Here is a 23,968-nt window from a genome sequence, read left to right as displayed (position 1 = left end):
TCTGCTATTTTCGATATTTTCACCAAAAGGCCGTTTTAGAAATGTCCAGCCCCTGCGCCTCCCTAACATTCTCTGTACGTTCCTGATACAACAAAATGACGTTTAGTGCATCCACATAACAAACTAGAAGCAGTGCTCTTCCCGAGCACAGGTCAGGTAGGTTATTGGGGCCTCCTGGTGGCGCTATAATACACTGATGTGAAAAGGGTGCCTTGTCTTCTTCTTCTTCGGATGGATGGATGGATGGATGGATAGATAGAGGCCAGAAAGTAGTGTTTTGCCACTCAGTAGGCGTTCCTGCATAACTTCCTGGTATGATGATGATGTCACGCCGCATACCCTCTACTGGTTTCAACATTGTGGTATTGCTACTTGGTCTTCCACCAACCCGGGGGCCCCTGGGGGCCCGTAATGTTTTAATGTCAGCTAGGGTTAGAAAACGCTGCTCTGAGGTCATCTAGTGCCTATAGGCAATCATCATGTTTATGATGTTTATCTGCCTTTATTTACAGTATATCTTCCTAACTCTATTCACCTAACATTACTTTATTGATTCACCATTCAGGCTGCATGCTCCACACCGTGCTGAATAAATGAAGTGTCAGCGTTAGTTTATGCAGGACATGGGAGTCAAGTCGCTGCCCAGCTGTAGTCAGATGTCAGTCAGCTCTGTTTCTCATACCTCATTATCATATCTGCTGGTCATTACGTCACATGACTGCCATACTCCAATCAAAACTCTAAATCAGCAGGGAAGGTTCCTTTAAATTCGGCTTGCTTTCTCTACCAATGCTTGGTTTGCAAAGCTTTAGACTCAATCGCTGCTTTCTGCCTCCTCCACCCCAGCCTCCACCTTTGCACGATCAATCTGGCTAAAGCTCAAATACTTGTGATTGTCTGATTAAGTTACATGTCAAAGTTATGCTCAGATGCTGTGATTTGACTAAGTTACATGTCAATGTATTGCTATTAGAGCTCGATTACTGACTAACACAAAGAAACGTGAACATATTACTCCCCATCCTGGCTGCCTGTGAGCTACAGAATAGATTTTAAGATTTTATTGATTACTTACATCGCTGACCTGCTGAACCCTTTCTAAAACCTGCACGCACCCTCAGATCCTCGGATAAGGCCCTCCTGGATCCCCCCAACACCTCCTGTGTTACCCGGGGGGGACCGTCAGACCGCCAGTGCCCTCTTTTAAATCGCTTTTAAAAACACATCTGTATGTAAAGTGTTTTTCTTAAGCGTATGGTGTTTTAATTGTTTTAATTGTTTTCATTTTACATTTTACTAATGTTTACTCTTGTTTTTAAATGTCTGTAAAGCACTTTGTAACTATGTTTAAAAAGGCGCTATACAAATAAAATTCATTCATTCATTCATTATTCTGCTATTGTATCCCTATGGGGGGCATCGCTTAGCGTTCCCTGGTTTTCCTTTGTATGCTCAGAAAAGCTTGCACCAAATTTCAGGGAGCATCTCAAACGCGGAGCCCTTCAAACGCCAAGATTAACTGTATTCCATTTATGCAATAAATGGTTAAATCTGCTTGACGTGTATTCCATTTGCAATAAATGGTTAAATTGACTTGACGTGAATGTTCCTGCCTAAACTGCTATAGCATGCATAATGTCTACAAACGAGGACTTACGTCCAAGCGCGCAAATGCGGGTGAAGGCTATAAGGAGGGACTATCACGTGCACGTTGTGAGCTTGTAGATCGGCTATGTTCAGCTTGCAACCATGTGTAATTTCAATCCCCCTAAATAGGCCTGCAATTCTGTCACTAAAATCCAACTGTAGGTTTAGTTTACTCCAGTGACAAAAAAAGGGGGGAAAAAAATACAAATAAGTCACGATTTAAGAACTTTTAAAACCTGTTTAATACCTCAAGAAAGAAAGTAAAATAGACCCAAATAAACAACAAACTATATAACAACTGGTAAAACATTGGCCAAATAGCCACACACTCCATATATCTAGGTGTGCCCTGGGATCTTTTGGCTGTGTAAAGTGTGCCCTGGTAGAGAAAAAGTTGAGAAACACTGTAACATGAAAACTATAGCTGTACTAGTGTTGTTGCTGCTCTTGTACTACCATTATTATAATTATTATGAGAAATGCACTCCTTAAAGTTGAAACAAAATAAGTTAAGAACCAATTAACCAGTCTGCTTGAAAAGTATGCGTCAGCTGCTAGTTGGACAGTGCAGAGACGATAATTGCCTTCCTTTGATTCATTAACGAGGGGCCGTCAACTACTTATTGGCATCAGCTGCCAGCTAGTGGACGAAGACACACACAAACCTTCCCTCTGCAGTGCTCTGTCTGTCTCATTTCTCCAAAAGCCCTTGAATATGATTATGGATTATGGTAAGCTTACGTTTCATATTGCACTCACCATACCTCTAACTTTCACTACTCCCCGAAAATATTATTATTATTATTATTTTTTTGACTGGGGTTGGTGGGGGCCGGACAGAACCCCGGGCCGCCTATTGGGGAACCCCCTGGGCTACGGTCTTAAATAAAGAGAGGGCACAGTACCTACGCACACACACCCAGCCGATCGGATCGCAGTACTGTACTTGCGCACTCTGCTTGCGCAAGTCATTACCGTTGTCTCCAGACCTTTCCCCAGGACGGAGTGGCCCGAATCCCTCATCTCAAATAATTGCAATTAGTCGATTATGTAATAATAAGGATGACAGGCCTCTCATAGCAGTCCCTCCAGCCTCATCCTATAGGGTAGAGGAATCAATTCTATTCCATTCCATTATCAACCCATTTTGGACTGATTCTTGAAACGCCTAAATATTTATCCAAAGATTAGATATATTAAGATCCAAAATTATGGTTCCCTAAATTTCTTGTTCTTTTGTTTTTATAGTTTAAAAAAAAAATCTAAAAAGCTAAGATTTTAATGAATAAAATAAAAATACAATGATTTTTTTGAAGTAATTTCATTAATACATAAAATGAATATCTTATACATTCCATAAATTAGAAAATAAATATTTAAGATGTCGTGAAAACAATCGATTTGCAAGTTCACAACGTGACGCGAAGCACATAGCAGTACGCAGAAGTCTTGAAAGAAAAAAAAAAGAAGAAAAAAAAAAGGTTTTCATACTAAATGGATCAAAGTGCCAGTTGAGCCAAACTCCCCCTCAACTGGAAGAAAGAGTGGTGAGGCAGGCGGACCCAGGCTCTATGGTGGTAGGCCATCTGCCTCCACCGTGTCGGGAGGGGGAGGAGGGGGGGAGGGGGGGAGACAGAGAGAAGGGGGGGAGACAGAGAGAAGGGGGGGGAGACAGAGAGAAGGGGGGGAGAGGAATAATTCCTTCCTAAAGGCCTTATCATAGTTGTTACGACCCTGGGGGTCTTCAGGCATGTTTGTGTATACTGTAGGTAGGCATAACCCTCTTGGTCCCTGTGTGAGGTGCTCCTGTGGGCTGTGTGTGTATGAATGAGTGTGAGTGAGTCAATGAGTGAGAGAATGATTGGGACTAGGTGACGCCCAGGAGATGATTGGTTGCAGCCTACCAAGCAGAGTATAAGAGGCTGGTGGCTACCAGCTTCTGCGTCCTCTCTCTTCACTCCCAACATGGACTGCCAGCAACAAACATCTCCTGTTCTCTCAGCTGTACTCATGTGTCTACTCTACTGATCTAACAGCCGGGTTTGATAAGGTTGGGGGGAATCCCTTATGTTGAGTTCCCTTTTGATATGTGTTTTTGAGTAGGAGTTAGTTCATTCACTGTATTTTGAGTTCTGTTAAGTGGGGGTAGTTTAGTTAGGGTTATTTTGTGTAGAGTTTTCTTTTGTTATGATACCTATTCCCTCATCCTTCAGAAAATAAAGAAAAACCCATTGTATGGCTGCAACCCTGTCTTGCTGGTGGTTCATGTTGGGAGTGAAGAGAGAGGACGCAGAAGCTGGTAGCCACCAGCCTCTTATACTCTGCTTGGTAGGCTGCAACCAATCATCTCCTGGGCGTCACCTAGTCCCAATCATTCTCTCACTCATTGACTCACTCACACTCATTCATACACACACAGCCCACAGGAGCACCTCACACAGGGACCAAGAGGGTTATGCCTACCTACAGTATACACAAACATGCCTGAAGACCCCCAGGGTCGTAACATAGTCTGCGGTGAAGAGCTAAATTATTAGGTGATAAGCGGTATTAGGTGATGGAGAACGGTCCAGAGTTAGCCGACCCCCCCCCCCCCCCCCCCCCCCCCCCCCCTGCCATCCCCACCCCACTTGTCCCTTCTCTGCACTATTATGCTCGAGCCTCACCAATGGTACAAAATAGTTACTATGAGGCTGAACTGCACCTACTGTACATAATACTATACTGTGTGAAGTCTTTAATTATACCAACCTGTTGCACATGGAACACACTGTGAAGTTTTTGTTTACAAAATGTTATTGTACAGTAGCTAGTACGGAAAAATGCCATTGGTGTATAAAATATACCAAACTTTATGCACATGCACAGCTGAGGATGCTTTTTTTACATTCTTTGCTCTTTTGCACTCTTTCTTTCCTAAGCCATTATTATTATTAGTACTTATATTTTTATCTTAGATGTGTTGTGTTTTTTTTGTTGTTCTACCACTGCATTGTCTGAAGGATGCCGAACAAAAACAAGTTTTACTCTTATGTACCTGTACAAAAGATGTAACAATCAAGTACAACCTTGACCTTGACCTTGAAGCTATCACCTAAAAACGACATAACAAGTAGAGGCCATCATAGTCAGTCACGGCGGAATATCTGTTAATAAAGTCCGGAATTAAAAATATACTTGAGTAAAAACAGAAAAGTGTCAACATGTACTTAAAGTACCAACAGTAGAAAGTACTCAGTATGTGTGTCCCTGTATGTTTTTGTGGAAATAAATAAATGGTTAGAATGTTTGGGTGTCTGTGTGACTGTGTGTGTGTGTGTGTGTGTGTGTGTGTGTGTGTGTGTGTGTGTGTGTGTGTGTGTGTGTGTGTGTGTGTGTGTGTGTGTGTGTGTGTGTGTGTGTGTGTGTGTGTGTGTGTGTGTGTGTGTGTGTGTGTGTGACTGTGTGTGACTGTGTGTGTGTGCAGTCTGTGCACACGCGTGTACGAGCGTTTGCGTGTGCAGTGCTTCATGCTTACCATTAGAATGGTTGAGTTGCAATTCTAGTCATCAATGCTGCAGGTCCGGCCATGACTGTTGTGTGTGTGTTTGTGAGTGCGTGCGCGCACACGCGCGTGCACGTGCGCGAGCTTCAGTCCAACTGGGTCATTGTGCTCCAGCGCACCACATCCAGGAGAGATGCTGAGCACAAGAAGAGAAATCAACAGAAAAATACATGAGACCATCACCATACTGTACACCATACTGTACACCATACTGTATACCATACTGTACATGTTACTGTACACCATACTGTACACCATACTGTACACCATACTGTAGTGTACACCATACTGTAGTGTACACCATACTGTACACCATACTGTACACCATACTGTACACCATACTGTACACCAGGGTTCCCCAATAGGTGGCCCGTGGGGGGCTACTGTCTGGCCCACACCAACACCCCAGTAATAATGGTGGTATGAGAGCAGCAACAACACTAGTATATCGTCATTGTTGGGTGGAAACCTCAAAATTGTAATATTCCAAATGCTCCAGATATTATTTTCATTCACGAAACAAGTAAATTGTTTGTCATCTTTGAAATAGGTTGTTCTTTTGATCTGTATATGGAGACCTTTGTGAGATCTACAAGCTCACAAAGATTGGCTATTTTCGGCAAAGAGGTTTGGTGTAGAGGGGAAAAAGAGCAGACTAAGTACAGAGTGAAAGGTCCAGTTTATTGAATTGACGGTTCAAGTGGTTAAATATCTGAAAACACAAATTGACATGAATCCAAAATACACTGATGATTGTGCTGTCAAACGATGAAACTATATGGAATCTATGAACAGGTTGTGGGGGTCCCTGCTTCATCTCTCTCTCAACTAAGGGGTACTTGGCCTGAAAAGGTTGAAGACCCCTGCTACAGTATACATCATACTGTACAGATAAATAAATGAGACGGAGCATCTTCCTCATCACCATACTGTACACACACTCATTCATTATTCAGTCATCCTACTGGAAATGTGCAAAAACGTGCATCTCCAGAAATCGTGCGTCTATCAGTCCGTCCATCCGTCCGTCCAACTGACTTCCAAGTCGCCGTGTGTCACACAGACTCAGAGGACCCGAGGGCATGACGCGCTGAGTGGGACGTCGGTGGGATCATCTTAACACAGTAACTGCCGTACCCAACTAAAGTCAGGGTTTCAAATCCAACCCGACTCAAAGGAGTAGTTCACCCACAAAATGTTTTTTTTTTCCTATTGATTACTCTTGCCATGGAGAATTGAGTTCAATAATATTTTTGTTTTTTTGTCGCATACCAAGTGATTATAGTAAACTTACCTCCCCTTCCAGGGCCTTGCATTTGGGTCTCCATCCGGAATCAATGGGGGTAAATTTACTATAATCACATTTTTGTCTTAGGAATGAGACAAATAAAACATATAATTTATATTATTGAACTCAAGTCTCCATGAGCATGAGTAATCAATAGAAAAAAAGTTATTTGACTGAAAAGCCTCTGCAGAATCGACTGAATTAATTAATGATATACCCGGCAATAGATGCGCTGTGGGCACTGGGGGGCGTGTTCTCTCCTCCGCGCCATCAGCGCCCACACCCCTATAGGTGCGGTTAGCAAAAGGGCCTTTCTGTGTGGAGTTTGCATTTTCTCCCTGTGTCCCTATAGGGTAGGGTCCCTCACAAAAAAAAAAAACATGCAGTAATCCTGGTCTCCCCCTGGCCAGCCGGGCGCCTGATGGAGGGGAGAGGAACTGGCATGTATGATAACAGGCATGGGACAGGGCCTTCTTAAAAAAAAAAGCCCTGATGACACAAGACATGACAAGCCGAAATAAATATTTTCTTTTTCTATGGATTACTGACCCCGCAGAGACACCTGCTTTGTTCCCTATATATGGATACATAAAGAGCCTCCTTAAATCATTGGCTTAGGAATGCAAAACAATTTATAAATATATACAAGATTTCAAGTCTCAATGGGGTGATTAGTTGATAGAAAAAAAGTCATTTTTGTGCAGCAAAGGTTCTCAACATAGGGTCCTGGGGACCCCAAAGGGGTCCCTGGACTCCCTTCAGGGCAGTAATAACAGCAGTTAATCTTCACTATTATTACATTTATTACTTGTAAATACAAACAAATAGAGAACATGCAGAACAATGTCTACGTTGTGCCCAGTTTAACTGTTATCTCTTAGTCTCGCGTGACCAGACTGTCGCCTCCCACAATCTTCAAACGCTTCCGTCATACGGTCTGGAGCAACGGAAGCTCTGATCATGAGTAAGCGATAAATCGGAAGTGAAGCCTTCTCTCCACTTACGTTTTGTTTGTACAGTCGCGTGCATTTATCCTAATATCAATCTAAGCCATCTAAAGCATATATATATGTTACAGTGTTTTTTAGGTAGATGAGAGATTAGGACCGGAGAGCTTTTTTTGTAGTTCACCTTATAGACAGTCCCCAAAAGGAGGCACAGCTTGCTCCACCTCGCGCCCAGAAACGAGCGCTCCTGGTCTCACTCTCACTGAATATCAAAAACACTGTATCCTCCAGCTTAGCAGAAATTATATTTTAAATGATATATTCGTAAAACAGAAATGCCAGCTTCTGCTACTCGTATTTCAGGAGGTGTAGTTCCAGACTCTACGTATATAGCATTGGGACATTATCGCGAGACATACAGTGGACGGACGGACGGACGGACGGACGGACGGACGGACTGACTGACTGACTGACTGACTGACTGACTGACTGACTGACTGACTGACTGACTGACTGACTGACTGACTGACTGACTGACTGACTGACTGACTGACTGACTGACTGACTGACTGACAGGCGGGCAGATACAGTAGATAGACAGACAGACAGACATACCAACAGTATACATGAACAGTAAAGTGATTCTAGAACAGATGACAGACCATATCAGACCAAACCATCCATGTCTCAGAATAAAGGTCCGTACTCGCCCGCAGCGTTTACTTTGTGCCATTAATTTGCATCCATTTAATGTTATGAACACATGCTTGCACTCAGAGTGCCATTATTAGAACGAGGTGATGGCCGTTGTTTCGTTTTTCAAAACGAGGTGGGGATGGGATTTCCCACCAACCTGTGTGATCGGAGGCTTCGACACAATTATAAGTAATCGCTTTTTCTTATTTTCTGTTCTTGTCGTCAGCTGTGGAAAGTAACTAAGTACAGTTACTTAAAGGAGAACTTAGGTTTTTTATTTTATTTTATTTCAGTGGTTGGGGGCATGCATACAAGTCCAATAAGCCCATTCCCAAGATGCACCGCATTCTTTCATGGGCAGATGTGACTTAAAGGGGCTAGCAGTGTTACTGTAAATAGTGATAAAGAAATTGTCGGGTTAAAAAGACATATATAGCCACATACTTGTATTTTTCTGGCTTGTATCTGTCTGTCTTTCAATGTTATATGATTATTTTTTTTTAACGAAAACAAACCATAGGCTTTCTTGGGTGTATCCTTTTTGACCTTGTATCAGTGAACTGTACTGTCATGACCTTTTCCTATGCAAACTTCTAATAAATTCTTCATTCAATCAATCAACATGCCCCCGCCCACTGAAATCAAAATAGTTAAAATCGCTAAAATGATAGAAAGCACTAATAGAGTTTTCTAACACAATGCAAGGGTTAACACTCATCTTTTCTTTTCTCTAATTACAATCTAATAAAATATGAACCCTTGTTCAAAAAAAAAAAAAGTACAATAGTGCCTAATTCTTCACTCTACTGGAGTATTTCTAATGTTCACTTCTACTCCATTACATCTCAGAGGCAATTCAGGCAAACGTTGTGCTTTTTACTAATATTGTATTTGAATCATCTGTAATGGTTGGGATAGGAAACTTTATATACCTTGATATAATATCACAAAACCTACATCAACCACTTCAGCCTTCTATGCTATGGCTATTTGAAAATACACAATCTACAAGCTCAAAACGCACCGCCAAAGGATTTCTATACATATATCTGTTTAGTGCTCATGTTGACACTTGTTTACATATTTATGCTTTTGCTTTTATTGTTTAGCTCAGGGGTCTTCAACCTTTTCAGGCCAAGGACCCCTTAGTTGAGAGAGAGATGAAGCAGGGACCCCCACAACCTTTTCATAGATTGCATATCATTTCACTGTTTGACAGCACAATCATCAGTGTATTTTGGATTCATGTCAATGTGTGTTTTCAGATATTTAACCACTTGAACCGTCAATACTTAATAAACTTTACCTTTCACTCTGTACTTAGTCTGGTCTTTTTCTCCTCTACACCAAAGCTCTTTGCCAAAAATAGATACACGCCTCACAACACGAGGCGTAGATCTGCTATTATTTCCGAATATGGACACTAGGGTTCAAGTGGTTAATATAAAATAGGAGAAAGAAAAAACTTTCTATCACTCAGAGATTTAGAGGACCCCCTGTAGTAACTCTGAGGACCCCCTAGGGGTCCCCGGACCCCCTGTTGAAGACCCATGGTTTAGCACCTGCTCTGTACAGCACTTCAATCTCGGTTGTTTTATATGTGCTCTATAAATAAAGTTTGATTTTAATTTCATTTGAAGTACGCTTTGAATACCGGACCGGAGTAATTCTATGTGGTGGTATCGATATACTTTTACTTAAAGGAGTGGTGACACCGGCCGAAATGTAACATTATGGTACAGTAGGCCACGTGGTCTTTGTTGAAACGGTTTGGAAAGGGGGTGGAGCCGGCTGTTGCTGCCGACAGGCCCATCAACAGTAGCCTTACATTAAGACGCATTCTGCCGAGACTCTCGCATTGTGACGTTGGGCGACCGGCAGAAGCGTCTTACCGACTTGTCATACACTACCACTGCAGGCTCGACCAAATGTCATCTAGTTGCTCGACACATGCACCAATGAAAAATATAAGACTGCGCCGGAGTTCTCATATCGCTTACCGACTCTGGCGGTAACTTTTCACAATGTAATAGTCCGTTGTTTTCAATAAAAATGCTTTTTACCAAGTCTATGTCCGAGTGCCTTTTCTCTCCGCTCTGTTTTTCCTGCATTTCTTCTTTGAAAACAATGTTGTTGCAGCTGCGCAACAGTGCCCCTTTGGTGGCCAGGAGGTAAAAGTACCTTGCGAGAGTGTGTGAAATGAGCAATAGTACCTTCCGGCCACCAAAGGGGCGCTGTTGCGCAGCTGCAACAACATTGTTTTCAAAGAAGAAATGCAGGAAAAAAAGAGCGGAGAGAAAAGGCACTCGGACATAGACTTGGTAAAAAGCATTTTTATTGAAAACAACGGACTGTTACATTGTGAAAAGTTACCGTCAGAGTCGGTAAGCGATATGAGAACTCCGGCGCAGTCTTATATTTTTCATTGGTGCATGTGTCGAGCAACTAGATGACATTTGGTCGAGCCTGCAGTGGTAGTGTATGACAAGTCGGTAAGACGCTTCTGCCGGTCGCCCAACGTCACAATGCGAGAGTCTCGGCAGAACGCGTCTTAATGTAAGGCTACATCAACAGTAGCTGTATGGGCCTGTCGGCAGCAACACAGAGCCCCCAGTGATAGGCTGTTGATTGTACTGCATCATTTGATTGGATAATTTAACATGGGGTACATGACATCATTAAAACAAATTGCTAATTTGATAGCCATAATTAGCTGTTTTGGCCGTGTCACGCCCCCTTTAAGTAAAACAACAGAGTGCTTTCTTTTCACCCCCACACCACTTTGCTTGTAGCTCCTGGTGCCTGATGACCTTATAATAACAAGGGTGGGCAACTCTGATGATGGCGAGGGCCACTATGTTTCCACCACATTGCATATTGCTACGTCCTACTTTGTCATTCTAGTATCTCATACAAAACAAGCAAAAATAGCAGATCTACAAGCTCAAAGCGCATCGCGCTGCGATGCGTGTTGAGCTTGTAGATCGGCTATTTTTGATTCTTTTGAATTGGAATCCTGTTTTTTTTTTTTTTTTTTTTTTGGAATCCTGAAATGTAACATTTTTGATTTAATTTCAAACGCATTTAGTTGTATACTCATGTTAACTTTATGAACCTAAATACAAATACATTGGACATAATAAAATACATTTTAATACTACTATACCAGTCATTAAGCTTCTAAGATAGACTGACGGAATTAAAGCAGGTCATGTTTGGAAATGTAACAGCTGAAACCAATAATATATATGTCAGTATTCTGGTATTAACCTGCGGGCCGCATTAAGTGAAGGCGAGTTGCCCATGTCACTTCCACCCATATATGGGCGAACAGAGTCTGACAACCTTAACCACTTCCTCCCATATATGGTCGACCGGAGTCCCTCAGGGCTCTGTACCAGTGTCTTCTCTGTCATCGTGCATGAGGGGGGGGGAGGGGGAGCTTTTCGCTAAAAAGAGTAGATCGACAAGCTCACTGCGCCTTCGCCGCGCGGCGCACAGTGAGCTTGTAGATCTGCTTTTTTTTTGCGTAAAATCCAAAGCGCTTTACAGAGATTGTGCATTACATTCACCCATTCACGCACACATTCATACACCGGTGGCGGAGGAAACCATGCAAGGCACCAACCTGCTCACCGGGAGCAATGTGGGGTTCAGAGTCTTGCCCAAGGACCCTTCGACATTAACTCAGGGGGAGCCCGGATTCTAACTGGGAACCCTTCGGGAACCCTTCGTGCTCTAATAACGGTTTCTCTACCCCTGAGCTATGCTATGCCGTAATCGACTGTGGGCGAGGGATTAATTATTCTTAATCAAAAGGAAATAAGAAAAATAAATAAATGATTTAACATGATGTGTGGGTACAATTATTAATGCAAATGATGAATACATGAATTAAATTAAATTCACAATGACAGCATGACACAATGTCCTGATGAGCACAGGATTTAACATGACAATGTTTCATTAATGTTTAATTAATGTCTCCATGTGTAGAGTCAGATCAGTCATGTGTGGCCAGGGCTGCAGTAGCCTAACCCAAGTCATGTGTTGAATCAATGATATCAAAAATATAAAATATACAAACTAATAATTCTATATAGTGCAGGGGTAGGCAACTAGGGGTGTAACAATATAGTAACTGTATCGAAATATCGTTTTTAATTTTAAAAAAAGTATATCGAAATGAAAACAGATAAAATCGAATCGTATCGTTTTGTGCAAAGAATCGATTGTATATCGATACTACCTACTTGTGCATTGTATTTAGCATTTTTAAGAAAAATTAAACAGGAGGGGTTTAATTACTTTTCCTTTCCATATAACTACACTGGTTTATCGATAAATGTGTGTAATCTCTGGGTTCATGTCAAGGTGCAGGTTTGTCAATATACAATGTCCATGTACGGTATTTGGCAGATAATCACTGTGTTTACTTATTTATATCCATAATAATTCATGTTTCTCTTAAAAACCTGCACTTGCACACCTTTAACACAGATTTAATTTCTTTGCTAAATAGTTACTATATCGATTTAAAATCATTGAATCGTATCGTATCGTATCGCCATGAATGAACCAATATCGTCCATTTATCGAATCGCATTGTATTGTGATATGTATCGAATCGCTATTAAAATGTATCGTTACCCCTAGTAGGCAACCTTAGGCACGGATGCCGACATTGGCACAGGGGAGGGTGATCACTGGCACAAAATGGTCACTTTAACAAGGTATTATAATTATATTCTCCACACTTGTATTCTCCCCATCTTGATAGAATGGTATATTCCCAGGTTCCGCAGGTCAGCTGCACAGGTGCAATGCATTATTGTTAATTGTGGCACGTTTACTAACATGCCAAGTTTAGCTGCACTTGAACAACGCCGTTCCAGGCTCCCATATCCAGCCCAAGAAACCACAGAAACGGGGAAAAAAATAAAATGTACTTCTTAAAATAAATGTATCATGCCTGTTGCTAAGGTATGGCAACATGACTGGTGTCTTGCACGCGCGACTTCGACACCAGTCATGTTGCCATACCTTAGCTTTTTCTGAACTGACGCCACTGGAGTCAGGGAGATAGGTGGATTGCTAAAGATGCCCGTTATAACAATGTCCTGATAATCACAAATCACAATATGTCGGAATTTTTGATGGGGTGTCATTAAAATGCATGTTGACATGGCACACTGACTATCTAGAAAATAAAAACATGGCACTTCATTTCACAAAGGTTGCTGACCCCTATAGTATCCAGTAGTCCGATGTATCGAACCATAATTGTCTCCATATAGTCTGAATCCATGAACTAAAGGAATGAATTACCATATTTGCCTGTTATAACATATCTTTAAAAGTAATCTCAATCTGACTAAACGACTTTCAATATAATGTAGTCTACAGTAACGTAGTTAAGAGTGTCAGCCGATCTACGAGCTCACATCTCACTTGATGCGTTGTGAGCTTGTAGATCTGCTATTTTCAAAGTATTGCACATATAATAATTTATGTTTTGTAATATTATTATTAACATTATATCAAACATTAATGGGCCCATTATAATTCTATTATAATTTAGTATTATCATAATTATCTTTAATATAATTTTACATAATCTAACCCTTCAATATAGTGTTTTCAGAGTATAAAGCAGAGTGTGTCTTACCTTCACTATCTCCATAACAGCGTGCACTGAGGACAGTCCAGCTCAATGATGACAACAGAAATAATGCAATGAAATGAACAAAAATAACATGTCCAGCCTGACGTTTGTATGAGCGTCCGTGCACTGCACTCTCTCATGTCGACCATGTGTGAAGTGAGGCGTGTGTGGGCGTGCATGTGCGTGCGTGCGCGTGTGTGTGTGTGTGTGTGTGAGTGTGTGACTGTGAGAGAGAGAGAGAAAGAGAGAGAGATGATGATCATCATGACGTGATGACGGCAGAGAGAGAGGAGGGGGGGAAGCAGTGCACATGCGCTTTTCCAACACCAGAGGGCGATGACAAACCAACTGTTGACAAACATGTCTCTGACTCTGAGAGAGACCTGCTGGGTGAAGTAAAACAGTGTGCAAACTGCAAACACCGCAGCAAGATTCGTGAGCTGCTCACAGAAGGATATCAAATGGAACCCACCCATTTGAACTAGAAGTCTAGTTTATACGTATAAAAAATGGTCTACCGTCCAGAGGTATAGATATGCAAGTTTTTTAGACGTCTAAACTTAGACACGTCTAATAGACGTCTAATAGACGTCTAAGTTTATACCTGGGTCTAAATTTAGACGTCTAACAGACGTCTATATTTACTATTTAGACCTTAACAGCCGGACGTCTATTAGAAGTCTAAATTTAGACCCAGGTATAAACTTAGACGTCTACGGTCTATTAGACGTATATTAGACGTCTAGTCTAAGTTTAGACGTCTAAAAACTTGCATATCTATACCTCTGGTAGACCATTTTTATACATGTAAACTTAGACGTCTAGTATAAGTTTAGACGTATATTAGACGTCTAATATACCTCAAAATGTTTGCTGGGCAACCAGACAACCACCTTAAAAACCATTGTATATATCCCTACTCTGCCTGCACATAACCTTGATGCATGAAAACTATTTTCACCTGTACATATTTTGTTCTGATTGTATTGTATTGTATTGTGTACACTTCTGCTTTGGCAATGTAAACGTATGTTTTCTCATGCCAATAAAGCCCTTTGAATTGAATTGAGAGAGAGAGTGTTTGTGTGTGTGTGTGTGTGTGTGTGTGTGTGTGTGTGTGTGCGTGTGTGTGTGTGTGAGAAAATTATAATGAAATGTAGCCTATCATCACAATACAAAGTGTAAAAATATTTTACCCTTCTAGGTAAAGGTTCACAGCCTCGGTGCAGTGGCCAAAGACTATAGGTTGGAACCCCTCCCTCCGCCATATAGCTCCGAGATGAAGTTCCTCACTGCACATTCTATCTAATAAGCAAAGGTTCGTTTTAAACGCCTTTCAGACAATGACACGCCCTAGTAAGTTCATGCATAAAGTGAGTGGCAAAGTGAGTTTAACATGGTTTAATGCAATCAGATAGGACTTTTCTGTTTGGATGTATGGACTGTCAAGGCCAGAAAGTAATTGTTTGCCACTCAGTAGGCGTTCCCGCATAACACCCAGGTATGATCATGAGGATGTCACGCACGTACCCTCTATTTGGGACACGCAGAGAAGTTGAAGGGCGGAGAGGCAGGCGAGCGAGCGTGCTCGTTCATGCATGCGCTCGCGGGCAGCAAGAGCTGGATTGTGGTCATCTTTGTGAAATACCGCCTGGCGTTTACTCACGGAGCGATTGTGTTTGTGTCTCCACCACGGGCGATCCCCGCTGATCCAAGCGAATCAACCGTCTCCGGTCTGAAAGGCGCTTTAGTATCTCTTAGATGTATAACTTTTGAGCGGCGTAGAAAATCTAAGCGATGGGTTTCCTGACTTTCCTCGCCCTGACCTCTTGGTGGCAAAACATTTCTGGAAACACCGATCATTGGCCAGTCACGCATGCACATTACTGCTTGTGTAAAATTGCATTGGTAAAAACTGGCCACAGGCTGACTAAGGCCTAGGCCAGACGAATCTGGATATTTCATATATCCTATATATTTCAGATATCCACATAGAAAGATATCTAGGTCCACACGACAAAGATATCTAGGTCTAAAATAATCCCCAGACCTCCACTAGGGGGACTTCAGAGATATCCGTGTTCCATGCATACACAGATCCAGTGAATCGGATATGTTTCAAATATCTTCACTTATTTATCCGGTTTCAAAAATATCCAGTTTCGTGGCCGAAATATCCAGCTGCGTGTGGCTGCAAACCCCAACCGCACAAAGAAATGTCTAGCTTCAGAAATATCCAGCTCTGTGTGGCCGGCACCTAAAACAGCCAAATGTGTTTCAACTTTCAACCCATCGCTTAGATTTTCTCCACCGCTCAAGAATTATACATCTGAGAGACGCTACAACAACCTTTACTTTTTGGATACGTTGTGCGGTAAAGGTAAGAATCGTGTAAGCGTGACAAACTATCCCCGGAGGACATCTCAATTGGGCAGCTGACACTGAGGAAGCTCATCTCAAAGCTATAGCCAGGGGTGTCGCACCAAATTCTGGGCCCTGGGTACAAGGATCCACTCACATTTTGTGCTTTAACTATTGAAAAATAGCAGATTTACAAGCTTGTAGATCTGCTATTTTTGAAAAATCATGAAGGTTTGTGTAAGTCTTTGAATATTTCAAATCCTTCTGATATTTTTTGAAAAACCCATGTTTCTATCTCAGTGGTGCTCAAACCTTTTCATGTGTACAAAATGATATGTATTTGGCCACTGACACCCCCATCTCAGTTCCAGGGACCCCCCAGAAGCACATTTTTAGTTACAAATGTTTGCTTAAAAAACACATTATATTCAAAGACATTGCACACATTTTCACGACTTTTCAAAAATAGCAGATCTACAAGCTTGCAGCTGTGAGCTTGTATATCTGCTATTTTTCAATAGCTAAAGTATAAAATACTTTAGCTGTTGAAACGCCCGTGTATAAAGCAGAAGAGCTGGCCACAGACAGGGATCATCCATGAGTCAGGGACACATGCACGGACAAATGTGTCCGTAGCACATTTTTTGATTCTCTGTTTTACATACCATTATAATGTCCTTATTTTGATCATAAGACCCAAATACTGAATGCCAAGTGTCCAGGTTTTCTTCAGAATAAGTATGACACTGATTTACTAGTATGACACTATGTATGGCACATTAGGAATCCAACTCGTACAAGTGGTTCTCAAACAAGGACCCCTAACCCAGAGTTACAGACCAGTTATGGTCATTCAGGGCTATGTGTTTCTGGTAATATCATTGTCCGCTTATTTTCTATGTCCATTTGTGGCAAAACAATTTTGACAGAATGTTTTTTTTTTCATGAACAACTGAAGACGGGGTGCAAGGTGATTTATGTTTATTGTCCGCTCCAGCAACACACCTGTCCCTGCATGAGCAGAACATTTGGCGTGCAAAAAAGTAGTGATATGTTTAAAAATAAATTTGTAGTTAGTGGCTATTTGAAGTATAACGTTTTTAACAAGAGCTTGTTGTGACTAAATGTCAGTGAAAATGTTGTTTTCCATTGCCTAAAAGGTAACAGTTTTTGGACATACAAGTTTTCCACCCGGAAGCGAGAATGGGGAAATCTCGCTCTTTTGAACGACCATCATTTCGACCGGAGGGTTAGCGATTCACCTCACGGAGGTTAGGGTTAGGGTAAGGGTTAGAGTTGGGTGTCGAAATGACGACATGTAACAGTGAAGCGCTCCCAGCGAGAATTTAGTATCCTATATGCAGGGGACCAGGGGTGCTCAGCCCACACTTTTTTGACTTGAGAGCTACTTTTAAAATGACAAGATCAACATGATCTACATTTAGAATAGCTCACTAGCACTACATAAGACTAACACACTGCAGTAAATAGTAGGGGAAAGGGGAGGGGGGAAAAGTCTTCATCCCATTCTGTATGGAAGTGGTAGGTTTTCAGGTTCTTTGTAATGCTACTGAATCTTGAAAACAAAAGTGTTGCATTGGCCCTTTTTGAGTCAACCATAGCAAGTCACCTTAATTCAAGTGACATACAAAAAAGAAGGTCTGCCTGCACAGCCTTCGTGATCTACTGGTAGATCATAATATACCTTTTGGGCACCCCTGCTATATTGTATGTATTGCAGACAGACGGATGGACAGATGGACGGATAGACAGATACAGTAGATAGATAGATTTTCAGCCAGGATAGACTACAAGGTCCTGATAATCTAGCCTAGCACAGCAGTGGCGTAGGGAGCGGTAGGCGAACGAGGCGCCCGCCTACTAACTGAGATCTGATCTCGCCTAAAAAAAAAAAAATGTGTAAAGGCCTGACTGGGCAGTAATGTGGAGAGGACCTGAAATGTCGCTCAACCAGTTTCATTCAGGTTCCATTCACTGACTGGTAGCCTACCAGTGGTAGGCGGGGGGGCCATTAATCAACACGCTTATGCGGATGTAAATTCTGGCGGCCGGGCCATTACTCAAGTCGCCTATTGAGATGCACATTTTTGCTATTGTTTTCAAGCAGGGGGGTTTGGGCCATTACCTGTCTGTCTGTACCTGCCTTTTACTGTATAAAAGGGGGTCTGAAACTATAGCCTTGTGCCATTCATTCACTGGACACCAAGATGAGACCAGCAAAGAAGACGAGATTCACCCCGAAGACGCTGCACTTCATTACAGCCTCCAGCAAGTAGTTAGCTGCATTAGTCTGGCCAAGCCAGGCTACTGATAATCAGACACAATTGCATACATGGACTTGCCTCTCCCTACCTAAGCCTCCAGAAACTTCAGAAACCTCCACCTGAACCCTCAGCAAACAGATTCCTCCCTGGAAGATCCCTGGTACAAACCTACGCACCATGGATGACCAGGCCTTCTGCTCAGCAGCACCACACCTGTGGAACAGACACTATAGCCCAGACCAGGGCATTGTGCGGCCCGGGGGCCGTATACGGCCCTTTGGTTCACTCTGACCGGCCCCTGTGTGGTTAATGGCAAATTACCGGCACAAAATAAACACATTTTCTAATTTTACCTCATGCACATCTTGCGGGGAGCACTGCCTTTTGGCCCGGCCCTCCACAATATTTTCTGTTGTTCATGTGGTCCCATGGAAAAAATAATTGCCCACCCCTGCTATAGACTCTTTTCAAACAGGCCTTAAAAACGTTTTTATTTAGGGAGGCCTCCTCGAGCTATTTTGTATATGTTTTTGTTTTGTTTTTGTGCTCTTAAAACCTTGCTAACGATATATTATTGATTTTGATATTATTGATGATTGATAATTGATTATGTGTTTCTTTTGCCCTGAACTTTATTGATGATAACTGAGAAAGCTAAGCTGACAGGAAACTGGTGCCGTTGTTGAGAGTGCTCTGCATGGTTGTGATCTGTTAGTAGGTTTCTAAGCAACATGACAGCAGCTTCTACTTTCAGGTTATAGTCAGGGATTCTATAGGCATGGATTCCTATGTGGTTGTCCTACTTAATGGAGTCAGCTGTCATAATATCAAGGCATATGAGGGTGTGTATGGGTATTTATACAGTTCTAGACGTGAGCAGCCCGAGATCGGACGGGTATGGACGGGTAAGGATTTATAGGGACGGGTATGGATCTAGTATATTAATGATTATTAATTGATGTGGTATACTGTATGTAAGTGAAATTGTTATTGTTTAATTGCACTCTGCTCTATAATGCTCACCTATGGTCATCTTATAAGAAATCTAGTATGCATAGGCTGCAAGTTGCATATTTAATTATGCAATGAGAATACTCCTTAAAAAATCCAGAGGGGGCAGTGTCAGATGTTTGTCACTGCTGGAGTGAGGACTTAAGAAACGTAATGTTCAAATTGAATTCATGCAACGGCTGGATGTATCTACTAACGGCATCATTGTGGCGCTTTCAAGCCCCATTACAGCTAAAATGCCTGTGTGTTTTTCCTGCGGGTTAAGTTATGTACTATTTATTTTACATTTTCTTAATTATTTTTATTGCCTGTCGTGTTTCTTTTATGTTTATTCCTTGTACCCTGTTTGGACCTGAGTCCGCTAATAAAGAATTGAATTGAATTGAATTGAATTGAATTGAATTGAATTGAAATTGAATTGAATTGAATTGAATTGAATTGAATTGAATTGAATTGAATTGAATTGAATTGTATTTGTACACAGCAGCACACGCCTATTTATGGGCATGCTGTTTAACTGTTCTTTGTACCCTCTAAAATGTAGCCAAAATAAAATAATTAGGCTTTGCAAAAAGTTATATGCATCATGCACGACTAATGAAGGTGCATGGGAAAGATATGGCCAGTGGGGGATATTTTGGGAGAAAACCCTGTTGAATTGAGTGTTACATACTAAGTATTCAAGTACAATTTTGAGTTAGAACTTTACTTGAGTGTAAATATTGTACTTTTTACCAATACTTTGCAATTTGTAACTGGACCTAAACAAGTCTAGCTTGCCAAAATAAAATACCCACCATTGTTTTTCTGTAAACTTATTATTGCTCCTAGTATAGAGGGTATGCTCGTGACATCATCACTATACCCAGAAGTCGGGAATGCCTAGTACTGAGTGGAAAAAAACTACTTTCTGGCCTTGACAGTCCATACATCCAAACAGAAAAAGTTATATCTGATTGCGTTAAACAACGCTAAGCTCACTTTGCCACTCAATTTGCCACTCGATTTATGCATGCACATACTGTACCCTCTATTTGCGACTGTAGGTTACTTTGAAAACCTGCAGCTCGGTCAGTCACGCCCCATCTCACGCTCCATATATGGCAAATTAATTTGCAGGTGTGACTCGCGTCACGGCAACCACACTTGCAAATTAAATCTGTCCTTGTCCCTTTTATGCCCATATGCCAATAAGAATTTAGCTATAAGCCCTATTCACGGCCCGCCCACTCAGCAAATTTCTCAGCAACTTCCTGGTGCTGACGTCAGTTTAGAAGGGTAAAATATCACAGAAATGGCTGGACTTAAAGCCAACAAATCATTATTTTGAACGGTAAAGTAAATTATAACGCTTTGTGCCTTTTACTATCTTGTGTTCTTGATCATGCTAGCCGTATTTTATACTGTACTATTCGGAAATTGCGTTAAATTTGCGATTTCTGTGTTAACTCTATGGGATATTAGTCGTTTTTCCCCTTCAAAACGTGACTTCAGCACTGAGGGGATGCTGAGTGGGCGGGCCGTGAATATGGTGCTTAGACTTTTCTTCACCTTTCAATACAATACAGTCTGTAGTGTCAAACATGGTACAGTTGGAACTGAATCCAACATATAATTCACTGGAGTGCCTCCTTTCTCACCATTAGAGTACAGAGGGTGAAAATGAACAAAAATGTATGTCGCACTGACACACCAGACCAACACATTCTAAAGTACTCTGATGATTTTAATTCCCTCTTAGATAGTTCCAGTGATCCTGGACTGCACCAACACTGTTACCAAGGAATCAGACCTAATTAGGAAATATGATGTCATACTGAAAATGTCATCATATGACATCATAATTAGTCCTATAAAGGCTAGAATCGCCACTAGGAAGACAGTTGAACAGATAAGGGCTGCTGGATGTATATATTAAAGCAAGAGCTCCTATGTAGACAGTTAAGTTCAGAAGTATTATTATATCGTTGTATCATTAGAATATACCAAGACAGAGGAGAAAGATTCTATTTCCTAAGGAAAGGCGAACTGAGATCCCATTAAGGCTAACTTACTTCGATCTCAAAGAGAGACGGACTGAGAACCTATTCAAGGACAACTCACATCGACCTACAGGAGAATAGAACTAAGGAGGAATACCAAAGAAGAGAGAGAGCTTATCGGTTTAGAAGGACTAAAGTTAAGTCCATTGCAAGATTGAATCAGGGTCTATCTTATATAATTAGGATATAAGATTCAAGAGTCCGACCATATTGGGCACAGTGCAGTCGGCAGGCTCTGGACCTCCCTTACATAATTATAGCCACAGGCAGACTCAGGCATAGAATAGGGAGAATTTGTTGAGCGAAGAACTCGTATTGTGAAGTGACCACATTAATCCTTCGTCACAAACACAGAGTAATTAAGGTGGTCGAATGGAATGGAGTGATAACAACGCTGTCATCATTAACACAAAAAAGACAGAAGAGATTGTTTTTGGTGCACCACTAGATACACACAGATCTCCCATTACTATTCATGGTGAACAGATATGAGCGAGGTATGTTCGTATACGAACATACCTCGTTGTGTAAGAAAGCAAATAATCTACTTCCTTCCACCATTTAAGATCATTTGGTTCAAGTAGACAGATTCTAATTTTTTTTCACTTTTGTCATTATGAGTGTTCTTCTGTACTGTAGTACCACCTGGTATGGATGCTTGTCTGCAGCCCTTAAGTCACAACTGCTGCAACAACGGAAGATTTGTTCAAAGATAGTTGGACAACCACTTCAGAGGCTATAGGCCTACATCTACGTATGATCTACGTATCGTATCATATCATATTATGGACATCCCTGCATGTCATCAATATTATTAATTTCCATGCTCTCACAGCTCTAAGTGTAAAGAAGTTCTTTCTCTTTTCAGAGTGACAATTTAGTGGTAACAATTTTAAGGAATTCCCTCTGCAGGTCGTACCTGTTGTCCCAGAAGTGGACAACAGGCTCGGCTGTGGAGATATATCTGGTGAACAAGTTTGTAGACCTCAATCATATCTCCTCTGTGTCTCCTGTATACTAATGTTGGTAACTGTAGATGTCTTAACCTGTCTTCATGACATTCTTTAATAACTGGAATTAATTTAGTAGCCCTTTTATACAAATTCAAGATGAGTTCACTATAAGGATTTGTACAATGGTATAAATAATTCTTTGCTTAAATTTATGAAAGTTATTTTTCAGAGATGTGTGTTTGAAATTCTAATGAATTATCAACCACAACTCCTATATCCTTTTCTTCCTCTTGATGAATCATCAATTAAGCCCTTCGTTATCTGGGAATGCCCATATATGGACACATTATGTCAGTCTCATGTGCTTGTCGCAAAGCGAGTCACACTTGCAAATTAATTCCGTCCTTGTCACTTTTTACACCCATTTATGGATATCCCTTTTGTCAGCCAATATCTGGGAAAGCCCATGGGAACTTGATAAAGCCCTGCTGGGCAAAACGTTGTTGCTTGGTTGAGAAATAATAAAAGAAAGGACGGGAGAAGGAAAGCATTATGTGCGGACATTGCTTTTTTATTCACTTGTTTGTTCTTGGATCCATGTATACAAAGCTTGATCGTCAGCTTAAAAAAAACATAAATAAATAAATACATACATAAATAAAGAATCACATAAAAAACAACAACAATAACATTGTGATATTTCTACTAGAAATACAAGTAATTCTTCTGTAGCCTATACAGTAACATAATCTCATTGTATGTGTGAGAACCAGAGCAGAGAGAGAGAGAGAGAGAGAGCTTGTGTTGCAGTGACTGTGGGTCTCTCGCTCGCTCAGCCAAGCTGGTGCGTGTGAGGGGGCGGCCATGTTGGAAATAAAAATGGCTGCCGGGTTACGCACACGCACACACACAAGCACACACACACACACACACACACGCACACGCACACGCACACACACACACACACACACACACACACACACACACACACACACACACACACACACACAGAGAGAGGGAGAGGGAGAGAGGCGAGTGAGGCGTTATGCACACAATACAAACGTTGACACACGCACACGCAAGCACCCACACACGCTTACACACCACTTTGGAGGAGGAGGTATATCCTAAGAGAGAAGTCAGACTGATTTTGTGAGAAACAGTCAAAGTAATAATAATAATCATAATCATAATTTGATAGCAATAATAATACGGTTAACAGTAATATAGGCATAGCTATACATAGACTATGACATGGTTATTACAGTGTGATTGTGTTATTGTCACATTTGTGTTATTGCTACAATAAGCACAGGAAGGGGGGGGGGTAACTGATATATTTTAGTTCAAACACAAACAATAATATGTCATTAAAACATTAAACAGACAAAGTAAAGTGTTGTCAGACATGTACTATTACATAACATTGTGATTGTGTTACTTAACTGTCACATACAATAAGCACATGCAGGGAGGGGGGGGGGGTGGGGGAGTTGGGGGGGGAGTTATAACTGATATATTTTAATCCA

This window comes from Nannobrachium achirus (assembly GCF_963921795.1).
Source record: "Nannobrachium achirus genome assembly, chromosome: 18".
Taxonomy (NCBI): Eukaryota; Metazoa; Chordata; class Actinopteri; order Myctophiformes; family Myctophidae; genus Nannobrachium; species Nannobrachium achirus.
The sequence above is the reverse complement of the archived record's forward strand: the minus strand, read 5'-3'. Positions refer to the sequence as shown.